Source organism: Podarcis liolepis (genome assembly GCF_965112155.1).
Source record: "Podarcis liolepis genome assembly, chromosome: 1".
NCBI classification, from domain to species: Eukaryota; Metazoa; Chordata; class Lepidosauria; order Squamata; family Lacertidae; genus Podarcis; species Podarcis liolepis.
In genome coordinates this window covers 37,015,394-37,029,811 of record NC_139554.1, presented here as the reverse complement: position 1 = coordinate 37,029,811, position 14,418 = coordinate 37,015,394, and the positions used below count along the sequence as shown (strand labels likewise).

General features: G+C 46.2%; 1 protein-coding gene and 1 long non-coding RNA gene across 7 annotated transcripts in view; one reads left to right on the top strand and one right to left on the bottom strand.

The window, feature by feature from the left end:
- FOXG1 (forkhead box G1) overlaps positions 1–14,418 on the top strand; it is a 51,337-nt gene that overhangs the window by 21,787 nt on the left and 15,132 nt on the right. The window contains exons 1-2 of one of the 6 annotated variants that reach the window (XR_014527497.1): positions 7,113–7,198; positions 11,944–12,046. The exons of 3 other annotated variants lie outside the window; for them this stretch is intronic. The gene's annotated coding sequence lies outside the window, so the exon portion shown is untranslated. Of the gene's footprint in view, positions 1–763; positions 1,015–7,112; positions 7,199–11,943; positions 12,047–14,418 lie in introns of those variants that run through there. 2 more of the 6 variants (XR_014527499.1, XR_014527498.1) reach the window with 2 other exon arrangements.
- LOC310710482 lies at positions 5,165–6,734 on the bottom strand. Its single transcript, XR_014528086.1, has 2 exons — positions 6,661–6,734; positions 5,165–5,567 (listed from the first exon to the last, which is right to left on the bottom strand). It is a non-coding gene; the product is annotated as an uncharacterized lncRNA (long non-coding RNA).

Sequence of the window (14,418 nt, the reverse complement as noted above, 5' to 3'; positions counted from 1 at the left end):
TTAACACAATTCACACTAGTGAGGCAAAAATAGATTTGAGTGGAAGAACAACTAAATGCACTTTTGTGTCAGGTGTGAAAGCTCCCTTAAAAAGCCCGGGGCTTTCTAAAACTTAGCGAGGACGTTCGCACATGCGCCTGGAAAGGTGCTTGCAGGGTCACGTGGAAGCGCTCTTCCAGGAGTTTGCATCCCCTCCCCACCACACTTTAGGATGGCGATTTAAACTCTTAAAGCTCTCTTTTCGCTGTGAGTGCTTAAACATCCGCGAGCGATTAAAATCTGCTCTGAGCGCCGCTTACTGAACACCAGTTTACTTGTTAGATGTTAGTATTGGGCTCTAGGGTGCATTTCTGACGCCTTCCCTTTGGATCTCCATATATTCTGTTTCTCGGTCTCTACTTGGAAATTTATTGACTGATTTCCGGGAAGCGGCTCGTACCTTTCCTTTGTGGTCCATTCCTCGATCTGCATCCACATTTCTTTAGAGGAAACGCTGAGAAAGCGTGACCGAGTCGGCGCCCCGCTCCCTCACTTTCCCCCGGAACAGCGCGCTCAGTCTAAGGCAGGCGTGCGCGCCACTTTTGGCCCCTCCAGGAGTTGCGGAACTACAACTCCCATCCATCCATGGGCATTAGCCAGTTTTGCAGGGGCTGATGGGAGCTGTAGTTCAGTAACATCTGGCAGACCAAAAGTTCCACCCGCCTGCTCTAGGGAATATTGCGAGGTGCCTGTTATTGGGATATGTCCTCTCTGCTCTTTTCAGGTAACGCGGAAGAAGGAGCGATGATGTTGATGAGCAAAAAGCCTGATGATGACGCCCGAAGCGGAGGGACGTCAAGAAAAACGGAACGAAAGAAATGTCTTTAGCAGGAGAAGGCAGGAAAAAAAAAATTATTCCGAAGAGCGGGAAAGGCACCCAACGGCAGAAAGCAACAAACACACAGATTTCTCCTCTTAGGAGTAGCGTGGAAGAATCTTGAGAGCGAATATAAAAGAAAACATACAAACTGACAAGTGTTTTCCCTCTTCTTTCGGGCGGAGTTTTTGTTTCTTTCTCTCTTAGCTTCCTTAAGTGTTCAGATGAAAGTCTTAAAGGGGACTGATTCCTAGTTTGTTTCCCTATTGTATTTTTATCCCACCTTTTCTCCCGGGAGCTCAAGGTGGCCTGCGCGGTTCTCCACCTCTTCATTTAATCCTCACAACCCCCCTGTGGTGTAGGTGGGGCTGAGAGCACGTGAATGGCCCAAGGCATGGGCGTAGCCAGGGAGGTGCGGGAGGCAGCTGCCCCACTAAACCAAATAAATAAATGAAAATACTTAACCAACTGAACAACTGTGTCGCAGGTAACTCGGTTCTGCTCCCCACAACATAAAGCCTGCTCCCCCATAAATCCTGGCTTTGCCCATGGCCCATAGTCTCTCAGTGAGCTTCATGGCTAAGTGAGGGTCTCCCAGGTCCTAACCCAATACAGTACTCTCCAGTATTTCCCAAACTTGGGTCTCCAGCTGTGCTCGGACTACAATTTCCACCATCCCTGACACTGGTCTTGGTAACTAGGAATGATGGGAGTTGTAGTTCAAAAACAGCTGGAGACCCAAGTTTGGGAAACACAGACTCTTTGTCCTCTCCCGCCATTGCCAAATGAGTAAAAGGCAAAAAAGGACGGCTGGAAAGCGAGCTAGAGTCATAAAACAAAGCGAAGGACCCAGAGGCAGGCCTATTATTTTATCCTGACCTGCGTTTGTCTTTCAGCCCAGGTCTCCCCACCTCTCCCGTTTTAATCTCGGAACCGCTTTGTAAGGTTAGGCAACGAGGGATGCAATTAAGCGGCTTTGAGACTCTGTACTTGGGGAGGTCCCCACTCGAGATGGTTAAGGTGTATTACTTCGAAGCAGGCTGTATTCACCCTTTCTGAGAAGCGAGGCCCTGGACATCTGCCCCCAAAGCCCTGTCCCGAGGGCACCACAGATCGTGCCTGGTGCACGAGTCCCTCCAGGAATTTGAAACCTGGTCTTCTCCCGCAAGGTCTGGCCACACTAGGTAGACACACGTTCCAGGAGAGCCCGTAGGTCTCATTGATTTCAGACCCAGTGGCTGAGTGCTGCACTCACGCTCCAGAGCTGCCCCTCTGCCATCAGTTCGGACTTGCTTCAGGAAGATATCTTAGGGGGCTCAGCTCTGGCGCGGAGGCTCTCAAATGGCGATGTGAGTGGTGTTTCCTCAGGACTCTCCATACTGGTCTTATAAATGTAGGAGGACGCGGTGGGGAAGTCGGAGGTGGAACCTTCCTGAGATAGTAGAGCCGAGGGCGTTTAACTTCAGGTTGCAGGTGGGATACCAAGTGTTAGTGCTCTTCCACGTGATACTCTCCCTGCAAGTGAATCTTGAGAATAAGGATGGGCTAAAACCTTTCTCCACCCTGTGTAAGTAAGGTTTGGATACTCGCTCGCTTATATATATGTGCGTGTGGCATTGTCCACCTACACATCTCTGTATGTGTAGGTGACCTACACATCTCTCAGACACCTCTAGACTTTACCCCTTCATTCTGCCGCGGGGGAAATCTCAAGTCAACTGAGTCCCCAGCAGCCTCTTTCCTTATCTCCAGAACGGGGTAGGATTGACCATGACCATGCTTCGCCCAAAGAAAGAGTAAAGACGCTTGCTGTTAACTTTCAGTGTCAGATAACGAGAGAGAACAGAATCAAAGCCCTGTTGCATCACTTTGTCCAGCATCCCGTTCTCACAGTTGCCAGCCTATGGGAAAGCAGCTAGCCGACCTGAGCAGCAGCCCTCTGACCACTTGTGAATCCCAGCAACTACATCCAGAGGCATACGGTCTCTGACAGCAGAGGTAAAAGACAGCCCTTGTGGCTACGAGCTATTGACAGCCAGAAAAAGAGAGGCGTGGGGTGGGTTTTGCATTTGCTTCTCAAGGATGCTATTAAGAGATGCGGGCATCATCTCCGCACGTTTCAGGAGTATTCCGAGCACCCCAAAAATATCTGGCCATTTATAAGTTGATAAATAGTATAAAAAGAAGTCTTTAAAACTGCATTTTAACTTCAGCAGATTTCCCATTTAGAAAACTCTGTCATCCTGTACCCACTAGTGAAATGTGCTCCAGACTCCAATGGCATCGAGACTCTTAGGTTAGAGTGGAGTGGTTTAGGGAGAGGTTGTACGGCCATCTGCCATGCACGATTTAGTTGAGATTCCTGTATTGCAGGGAGTGGGACTAGATGACCCTCGGATTCCCTTCCAACTCTACAATTCTATGATTCCATGATCCCCATTTCAATGCAATTAATGATTTGGGAACCTGGTGGTGGATTCTCCGAACTGGACACACTTACGAGATGAGGAAAGCAAATCCGCCTGCTCCTGCAGATCTTCGCAGGCAGCCGTCTTCTGTTTTCTCTGTTGACCTCACTTTAAAAAACCCCTTTACCTCCCGCTAGGTGTGTGATGTTAAAGCGAAACTGTATTCCCGCAATTCCCCCCCCCTTTCTCTGGCATCTTAATGCCAAGTGAGGGTCTCATTTAGGCAACGCGTGTCCGTTTCAAATTCTAAGGCTGCAATACAGCATACATGCTTTACCCTTGGGGGGGGGGAATGGGACTGACTCCTAAGACTTACGTGGACTCTAACATGTCTAGGATTATATTGTGAGGTTGCAATCCTGTGCACGCTGTCCTGGGAGTAGGCCCCACTGAATCAAGGGGGACTTCTTTTTAGCCAAACTCGCTAAGCATTTGGTTAGGGACTATTTACATTTTGCACAGGGCACACCACCTAATTAGTTAAAGGCAAGGAAACAGACAGTCAGGTCGTGTATCCATAGCAATGACCAGAGGATAAATGTCTGCTGGGAGAAGCGCAGAGATAAGTAAAGCTATGTTGCATCTGCAGCAGCACAACAGGACGCCTTCATCTGCCCCAGCTACAACAAAACATGTCTCTCCCTTATCAAACTCTACAGCCACAGCAGGCGCTGCAACCTCCAACAGTTTGACTTCACCCCCAAAGGCGCACTCCTCCATTGTTTCCCCAGACGGATACCAACAAAAAGGAAACCCAATTTCCTAAGCAGATCCTTCCAAAGCTGGACCCAGGGATTAGACTGTGAGATGAAGTGTAATTTTTGCTCACATGGAAATAACTCTAGATTAATAGGTTCTAGATATGGCACTGGGAGTACTGGTAGCCGAGGATGGTTGTTTTTGTCTGGTATCTCAAGCATGTTTTAAAAAAAACACCACCACCAATGTTTGAATGGAACACATGCTTTATAGGAAAGGTGCTATGTTATATCTAACTGAGGCAGAGAGACAAAGAGCCATGCATGCCCTTTGTTCTCAGCAGGAGACATACACAAAGCTGTCTCCTCTCCCAAGGTGGGGATGAAGAGAAGAAGAAAAAGTAGTACATGAGGCCAGCAACCACAAGAGCATCGGGAAGGAAGATCAATAGGTCGTCACAAGGAGGAGAGTCTCTAAAGACTGGAGGTTCCTCTCTACCTATCCTTCGCATGCAGCCAGGTCAGCCTACAGTGAAACCTGAGTGACATCCTAACACCCAACTGGGAGAGTATGAGGAACAGTGGTGGAGGAACCTCAGTGTCAGGACTTCCCTATTTGGCCTCCGAGTTTTCCTAGGACACACCCCTTTCCGATCCACAATCCCTTCTGGTGCTTTTGCCTGACTGGAATGTGACCCTGAGGTGTGATGAAGCCAAGCTGCTTGCCTGGATGAGATATGTGTGTCTGTATGTGGAAAACAAAGGTGAGAGTCACACCTGTGGCTCCTCTGTACTTCTGACAATGCCCACAAGGGCCACGTTGCCCCGGGACAGTTTGCCCATGAGGAAACGCTGCCCTTGGGGCTGAAAAAATTCCCTCCCCAACCCTGGTGCTGAAGATCTCCCGAACGTATCCTCCTTACACTTCTGAAGTAAACTGAGCGTATTTTCAATGGATATGAGATTGCAGGTCCCCAACAGAGCTTCCGAAAGAACAAATCCCGTTCAACTCGGGGGAAGCGCTTCTGAGTTATTATGCTTAGTGTGGCATGATTTCAATGGAATGGCCAAAGTCGAACAAAGAATTTGGAGATTTGATACACACTTCCTGTGGGATGTAAACACAGCATTCCCACACTTACTTGGTACCAAGTCCCATTGAACTCAACGGGATTTACTTCCCAGTAGACACGAATAGGCTTGTGCTATATGGAACATGAACGATGCACTGGATGGTGGCCATTACAGTTTCTAGTTGGAGAATTAGTAGGTAGAGTTGCTCTGCTCACTTCCTTTACACTTGTGATGTTTTGTTGACTTTTTTTTCATTGATGGGGCTATTTCTCTTTTAAGGTATTTATCTACTGGGCTCCAAAAGCAAAGGAGCCGAGGAAATAAAGAAGCGTCAAAAAATCCCGCGTTGTAAACACAAGGAAAGGGGAGTGGATCAGACATCACGACGACTGGAGGCATCTTCTCTGACGGTTCTGTACATCTAGGTGTTCTTTCATGAGAGTAGCAGATTTCTGCCCCCATTATGTAATCCTGAAAGCGCAAAAGTAGAATAATACTTGTCATAGCTGGCAAAATAAATAGGTTTATTTAAAGCGTCTAAAAGAATTCACCGACGCGATCTCATTCCTTCTCCACAGCAACCTGCCAAGCACATCAGGATTGCAGGTGAGGTGCTGACTGAGACAGAGATTCTGGCATCAGCATGGCAGCCCCTTGTGCATGTTACTTCTGAGTAAACGAAGAAGTAAGTCCCATGGTGGTTGGGGCTTCCTCTCAGTCAAGTGCGCGCACAGGATTGCAGCTTTACAGTGCTTGCAGCTCGCAGCGCATGCAAAGGAACCATGAACACTTACACCCTCAGGCGCGGCGGCTTGAAGTCTATGCAGGTAGCAGCGGAACTTCCTTCTCAGTAAAAATGGGCATTTCTTCCTGTATCCCCAGTGGAGCGAGGGAACCTCTCCCTTGCTGGAAGGCTTCAAAGCAGAAGTTGGACTCTTTGTGGATATTGTAGCTCTGAATGTCCTGCATGGAGCAGGGCGGTTGAGCCCCACTCTAATGCTAAAACTCTTTCATCCTATGATATGGGACCAGTGAACACTTGAACCCTCAGTAGACCTGAATGGGAGTAGCTCCCTCCTGGATTTCAAAAGGATTCATTTTGAGGGTGCCGCCTCTGCACCCATGTGGAAATATACTATTAGAGTACCAGGTGCTAAGTAGGAGAACTCTCGGCAAAGGATTCTGCTCCAAACCGAAATTAAAAAATAAATCCGATTAATGAGCTATAATTGGTCATTTATTCCGGTCCCTGGCAACAAAGGGAAAACTATGAGAAAGGAATGGATTTCGGGGCCCTCGTTTTGGCATGGAAAGGAAAAGCTTTCCCTCGGCCTTTTCTTCCCCGCTGGCAGTGGGTGCAAACTGACCGCGCCGAGCTATTTTGCCCGCGGTTCGCACATTTTGCAGGCTGACGTCTAAACAAACAAGGATCAACCTGCTAATGGGAGCGAGAGTCGGGATGTGAGTCCAGAAGAGGCTACTCTGTTTGCCGGCAATCCGGAATTAGTGGAAGCAGCCGGTGTAAACGAAAAGATAAATGAACCTCAACAGAAGAGGCGCACACCTTCCCGTTGGCCATCAATAGAGAGGCCGGCTTCACAAACAGATACGGGCTGCAAACAGCAACATGAAATCGATTTCCTAGTTTGAGGGTGGTGGCGGCGCAGCGGGGTTGCGTGCGGAGAAGGGTCAGCCGGCTCTTTTTGGTTCTCCGCTGTGCTTTGTTGATTTCATCCGCGCTGGGGTCCCGGTCGCCTTCCATTGCACGACTCCGGCTGCTCCTCTAGCAGTATCGAGGGTTTCATTCTGGGGGCAAAATGAAAGGAAAGGTCGTTTACACGAGCCGCAGTTATTTATTTATTTATCTGTCTATTGGATTTATACCTTGCCCTTCCTCCACAAGAAAGTCCAGGGCGGCCAATGTAAAAAAAATGAAAACAAAACAAAACATTCTAAAACGGATTAAAGCGTTCCAGAAACAATTACGATTCGAAACATCCAAAAGCAGTTACAGTTAAAAGCGTTCTAACAGCAATTGCAATGACAAACGTCCTTCCACCCAGTGATCTCGAGGTTGCCAATAACAGTATGTGGGCGTGCATGTATGTATTTATTGCATCTATATCTCATCTTTTTCTCCAAGGAGCTCAAGGTAGTGTACCTGGTTCGCCCCCTCCTCATTTAATCCCCACCATAACTATGTGAGGTAGGCTAGGCTGAAAGGCAGTGATTCGCTCAAGGTCCCCCAGTGAGCTCCATGGCCCAGTGGGGATTTGACTTCCCGGTCCTATTCCGTCACTCTAACCACTACATTACACCATACTGGCTCTGAGTGTATTTTTCAGCCACCAAATGTCTGGGTAGATGCGTCGGAATGGCGTGGCTGGACCTTCTTGACTTGCCCTCAGCTATTAGGAGAAGAGTGTGGATTTCGATGGGATTTCTTGCCAAATAGTGGTGTTCACGATCCCTTAAAACGAACGGGAGCATGGTACAGTGGTACCTCGGGTTACAGACGCTCCAGGTTACAGACGCTTCAGATTAGAGACTCCGCTAACCCAGAAATAGTACCTCAGGTTAAGAACTTTGCTTCAGGATGAGAACAGAAATCACGCAGTGGCAGCGCGGCGGCAGCGGGAGGCCCCATTAGCTAAAGTGGTACCTCAGGTTAAGAATGGACCTCCAGAACGAATTAAGTTCTTAACCCGAGGTACCACTGTACTGTCTTTCTCTAGTAAGTTTGTTCAGGATTGGAGACGGAACAATCTGAGCTGTTGCCCTGGAAAGCGAAGGCTAGATACACTATCCTGATCCTATCTACGCTGTGTTTTAATTGTTGTAACCCGCCCTGGGATCTTCGGGTGAAAGGCGGGATAATAAGAATAAGAACAAGTGTTTACTCGGAAGCATGTTGAGTTAAGAAATATATAATCTTCAGAAAGAAAATGCTTGCAATAAGAGGACTGGATCTGTGTGTCCAGTTTGATTCGTCCTAGAAAGGAGGGATAGCAGATCAAAAGCAAAACAAAGGAAAACAGGAAGGGTTGAATCAATATTGTTTTGATCAAGTCCCCCATTGGAGTTCATCAGGGTCCTAGTATTTCCAGGTATTGCCCACAGTCACTTTGGCCAAAGGAGCAATTCGCTCTAAAACTTTTTGAAAGGTAATATAAGGCTTTGAGCTGATTTCAAAGCCCTGAAGAACAATTGGGAAGGAACAGAAACCACAAACCAGTAAGCCTAGATCTGTCTAGTTTTCTTGAGGAACGTGTCATAGGCAGATAAATGCAATCACCGACCAAGATTTCTTTGAACAGAGTTGCACCAGCACTTTCAGCGGAACACAGTATGTTCCTTTAGAATCGGTGGAATTAATTCCGCCTGCAGGAGCCCTAACAATACTTACAGTCCTATCCTACGAAGCCAATAGAAAGCAATTGGTTTAGGGCCGGACCGCCTAACTTTAAGGAGGATCGAGCTGTGACTTGACAGGGATGATCCCCTGAAATTAATGGGGCTTACTACCAGCGAGGTTTAAGTGCAGGAGCTCTGATTTAAACCGATGGGGCGCCAGACTGTTTCCTGAACCTTCCTAACTTCCTCCAACTGCGAGTGTAGAAGCGCAGGGCTGATTCGATTTAGTTTAGACCAGCGCGCTTGCTTAGTTTAGTAGTTGTCCTCTAAAAAGGCTCTCAGAGGGGCCTGTTACCCCCAACTCTCTCCTCACTCCAGCAGCAAGTCATGCTTCATCTTGACTGGCTTGAAGGTCACAGCTGCCAAAGTCACCCGGACGGATCGCTTCATTCCGACCAGGGCTCTGTTTTTCCACAGCTTTTCCCACCGCCTCACCTTCCATTTATCTACCCACCCCGTCACTGCCAACCGAAAGAACAGGGAAGGCCACGCCAAAGAAATCAAAAATAAATCGGGAAAGGGGGTTGCTTTGATTAAAAGTTGGTTTTCTGAAAGAAGAATGAGGTGTGAAGTTGCTGACACTTTCCCAAATATTTCTGAACAGTGTATTATTTTTATTTTTGAGGGGTGGTGCTGAAGCTGCCCTTAAAAACAGGCAGTGAAGATTTAGTCGCTATGTATTCTGAGCCAGAACTTTGATTCTCCCACGCCATTTTCATTTGTCCTGAGAGGAGAAGGTTTCTTAAGCGAAGCGCTGGAGAGAAAGGGGCCGCGGAACGGCGCATTTGTAGCCTGGGCACCAGAAACCACGAGGGCCTCTGCGTGGAACTGCAAAATTTATCCAGGCTACGGCGGGTCATTGCTGGGAAAGAGCTCAACTGACGTCCCTGCTTTCAGTTCAGCTGTGTTGTTCTAAAAAAAGAAAGAAAAGAAAAGCAACATCAACCAAACGCTTGTCCTTCCTCACTTGACCTGTCAATAGATTTCCCCAGACCAGAAACAGAGTATAATTGATTAATCATCTGCTATTTAATCAATTTGGGCACATTATCCAAGCCTCAATAGAGATGCCTTTTCTGAGATAAGGTTGGAAAGAAAGAAAGATGTATTCTTTCTCTTCTTTCCCAAGAAGAGCTTGGTTCCCCTGCTTCCAGAATAGTCTCCATCCTCAGCTGTTCTACCTGGCTGTTTTCAGAAGGAGAGGTGAGGCGGTTTCTCTCATGGTCCTAGGCTTAGTTCCTGACTGTACAAGACACCTGCCCCAAACCCTGCAGAGCCATTGCCAGACACTGTGGAGTCTACATTGGAGGCAATACTGAGTTAAACATACCAAAGACCTGACTCAAGTTCTTATCTTCTTCTCCCGGAACTCCTGCATGGTTGTCTTTCCCCCTCCCCCATCTTTCTCCTTTCAATACATTTTTATATTATAAGCAATGATTTTAAACTAGGAATTGGTCTGTGTGCAAGGTGATACATAAAAGTAAAAAATAAAACAGCTTTGTCTCCAATGGTAGGATTTGATAGGCTGTCTTTCCCAATGTCTGCTCCAGCTATGGATGACTGCCTTTCCCAGAGAAGTCCAATTGGCATCACTACTTTTTATTCTTCCTGGCCTTTCTAGGAATGCTGCTGAATCCTTCACTTTACTGCTGGTTGTTTATATTTGTTGTTTGCTGGATTTTAATTGTTCTGGGTTGGATTCAGAATACATGACTGCCCATCATACTGAAATCAATGGGACTTACTTCTTAGGACACATGCATAGGCTTCAACTGTTAGTCTGGAGCCAGCCCATCTTATTCAGCTTTTTAAAGCATAACCCTGTGTATATTTACTCAGAAGAAAAGCTCCTTTAGTTTCCTGGGGCTTATTCCCAGGAGACTGGACATACGTTCATGGAGTTAATGGCTCTTATTAATGAAAATACCTTCCTTGGAAACGCAGGCAGGAATACTTTAGATGAATAAGCTAAAGGAGAGCTATGGTAGAGCCATTTCTTAGGCACATTACCAATTTAATCTTTGCCCACTTTGTTCAAGTTCATGTACTTGTGATTATTCAAACAGGTACGGATTTTTAAATGCTAAAATCTTGATACAGGCAGATGCAAAGCATAAGAACAGAAGAAATATAAGAACATAGGAAGTGCCTATTTGATCAGGCCAATGGCCCATCTAGTTCAGCATCCTGTTATCACAGTGGCCAACCAGATCCTGGTAGGAAACCAAAAGGCATGGTCTGAGCACAAGAGAACTCTTCCCTGGTCCCAGTGGTCTCCAGCAACTGATACCTAAGAACCATTGCTGCTTCTGATTGTATAGGTAAAGCATAGCCATCACGGCCAATAGCCATTGAAGGCCTTCTCTTCCATGAAAGGAAGCATAGGTGTCAGTTATGTCAAATGAAACCCAGATTTTTCTGGGATGTGAGGGGGAGGGAAAGCTTGCTATTGAAACTACTTTAAATGAATTTCAATATCAGGAAGTTAAAATTTATGCTGAAACTCAGAATTCTAAGTCTGAAAACCTGAAGCCTCAAAATAACACACACACACCTCCATTGTTTTGTGGAGTTTTGCGCAGCAGTGATTTGAATTTCAAATATATTGTAAAAGATTTGTGTCAAGTCTAATTCTTGGAAACTCTGTATTGAGCTTTTCTGAGCTCTGGAGTTTGAAACTAACATTCCTCCGCTCCCAAATGTTGGTTGGCTAATTTGTATTTTGAAATCATTACCTCCAAAAAGCAGGGCCCCTCAGCCTAATAAAGAATTGTGTTAAAAGTTGCTAAGCAACTTAAAAGGACGTTTGCTTTCAAGAAGCTCACTTGTTTGTTTAAATCCCGAGTATGTTGCATATTATTAGCTGCATTACATAAATCAACAAAGGAATCTATATTGGCAAGGGAAGAGGACATTCCTACCCTTGGCCTTTTTGCATTATGCAATTAAAATCACTTGAATTGCATGTTGAAGTTTCAACAAATATTCAACAAACATTATTTATCTCGAAAAATTCTCCAGATTATTAAGTACATAAAAGCACCAGAGGGGAGAAATAATTAAGCAGGTTTGTCATATCGTATGTGTTTATTTTAACCTTTCTTTTTAAAAAATCTTATCTACTAAGTACTTTTACAAGACACTAATTATATTCTTTCTGAAAAGAATTCTCCAACACCCTTCAGTGCTTACACCCTTTAATCATATCTCATTACATCTACCTAATCCATCTTTTTTCACATTGCCAGTGCTCATTAACAGTTTTAAAAGCCAGTCCTGGACATTATCATCCTTGATTTCAGAATCACAACTGGTACCAATAATATTTTATGCTTAAAAAGGGAAATAAGAGATGATTCTGGTTTGGAGATCACTTTCCCCTTTCCCTCCTTCTTTTCTGCTTTCCCTTTTTTTGTATCTATTAAACAAGATGCTGTGAGTGATAATACAAGAGAACTGTGTAGCGTTCTTTCCCCCAAGAAGAAGTTAATTTTATAAGCTGCTTCGATGGTGGATCAACAATTCCTTTGAAGGTAAATGATCCTTGACTAACATTTAGCAGATATTGTGCTTCACAGATGTTTGATTGGCAATTCATGTGACATCTAGTAAACAGCATGGGTAATTCATTGGCTCTCTGCATGTGTGCAAGAGGGGTGGGTTGGGGTGACACAGAGCACTGGCTAGCAAATGGCCCTCTTTCATTCCCATGCTAAGTGTATGCTTCTCAGGGCTGAGAAATTCACGGAAAATACTGTAGCGCCAACATTTGTTAACCAGAACTGATTGAATAATTGATCACCATTCTTTCTTTCTGTGTTCTTTCTCTTTTTAACATGATAGGAGCAGCTTGTAAGCCTGTGTATACATTCTCAAAGACGGCAGAATCGCTTTTGCACCAGGAGATATACATATCGTGCATGTGTGTGCATGTATAGTAAGGTTGCTGTCACGCCGCAGTTTGCGTGGCCACCAATAGGTGGCCATGTGAACTGCGGTATGATGGCAGAACTGCAGGTGGGTGGCCCAGGCAGGCAGGCAGAGCAGGTGGAGTGACGGGCAGACATGGGAGGCTTTATGTTGGGTGGGTGGGGAGAACCTCAGTTAGTGAAGGATTTTGTATTGATTTACTTGATTTAGGGGGATAGCTGCTCCTCCCTGCTCCCTAGCTATGCCCAAGTGGGCAGAGCAAGCAAACTGCAGAGGAAAGTGCAGGACAGGCCCCACCTTGACCTCTTTGACCTCTGATGCCTCCACTGGTGCGAAGGAGGTGAACAGAAAGGAGAAAGTCTCCCCTTCACCATGCCCAGTGCTGATGTGGTCACATTCTGCCTGCAACCACTGCCACTGGTGGAGTATCCCCATTCCTCCCTCAAATGCTGCTGCCAGGACTCCTTATTTTAAAATGCAGGTGTTTCTTTCCCTGCAGCAGCAACTGCACTCTCCCTGTAGTTATCACCTCTGCTGTGTGTGTCAGTGTGAAGTTTCTCCTCCACACCACTGCTGGAAATGAGAGATGAAAGCCCAGGTGACGTCTGAGAGGGTGTTGAAGAGATGGGTGGGTGGGTCTGGCTAGGCGCAAAGAGTTTGGTGAAGTGTGGAGGGGGGGGTGCTGGTGAGGTGTAAAGGTTTGCAAGATAAAAGAGGGTTGGCAAGGGGGTAGCAGGTAGGTAGGTGGAGTTTGTGAGCCATGTGAGCAGGGGTGCAGCCCCTAGTGTGTGTGTGTGTGTGTGTGTGTGTGTGTGTGTGTGTGTGTGTGCAGTTCTTCTGCAGTGCTTTCAGATATACACAGTGCTGGCTAATTACATACACCATAAAGTAATGTTTCTGCTTGCTTCTTGCAAAATTCTCTCGCATGGAGCAGTGCAGAAAGCAGCTGATTTGGGTTTATGTATAATGCTATGCAAGTATTTCCACACCACCTAGAAAGCTAAGTTTGGCCCTGTTGTGCTGCTGTTTTCCCATTGCAGTTCCAATGTAACAGCTTACCACAATATATCAAACATGGACGGTTGTGTAGATGATGCTCAGCCTTCCCCAGCTGGGTGGCTTCCACATGTGTTGGACTGCAGCTCTCCACATCCCTAACCATTGTTCATTCTGGCTGGGGCTGATGGGAGTTGCAGTTCAAAAATCCAGAGGACACCATAGCCCAAAGATCTTTGGGATGATCCATAAGTATGTCATTATCAGTTCTGCCACATGATGATAGTAGATGTATTCTATTCTTTAATCTCTTGGTACACTGGGACATGGGTGGCGCTGTGGGTTAAACCACAGAGTATAGGACTTGCTGATCAGAAGGTCAGTGGTTTGAATCCCCGTGATGGGGTGAGCTCCCTTTGCTCGGTCCCTGCTCCTGCCAACCTAGCAGTTCGAAAGCATATCAAAGTGCAAGTAGATAAATAGGTAGTGCTCTGGCGGGAAGGTAAACGGAGTTTCCGTGCGCTGCCCTGGTTCACCAGAAGCGGTTTAGTCATGCTGGCCACATGACCCGGAAGCTGTACACCGGCTCACTCGGCCAGTAAAGCGAGATGAGCGCCGCAACCCCAGAGTCTGTCACGACTGGACCTAATGGTCAGGGGTCCCTTTACCTTACATTGGGACATACTTCACTGTACTTGGTCTCTTGGCCTTATTTGAAACATTGTACATTGTATTGTAGTGGCTTTTGAAAAGAAGATAGATTAGATACATTTAAAAATATAGTACTTCTGAGAGTAGTTTACTCCTTTTTGTTTAAATCAGCAAGTGGTCAAGCCCCTGTAGATGGCAAAGCAACAGAACACAACAGCCCAATCCTCATCCCTTTTAAGATGAAGTATTTGGATTGAAGCCATCATTGGCTTGTATCCAGGTACATCGGGTGAACTAGGCAGCAGCGTTGACTGCCTATAAAGAGCCA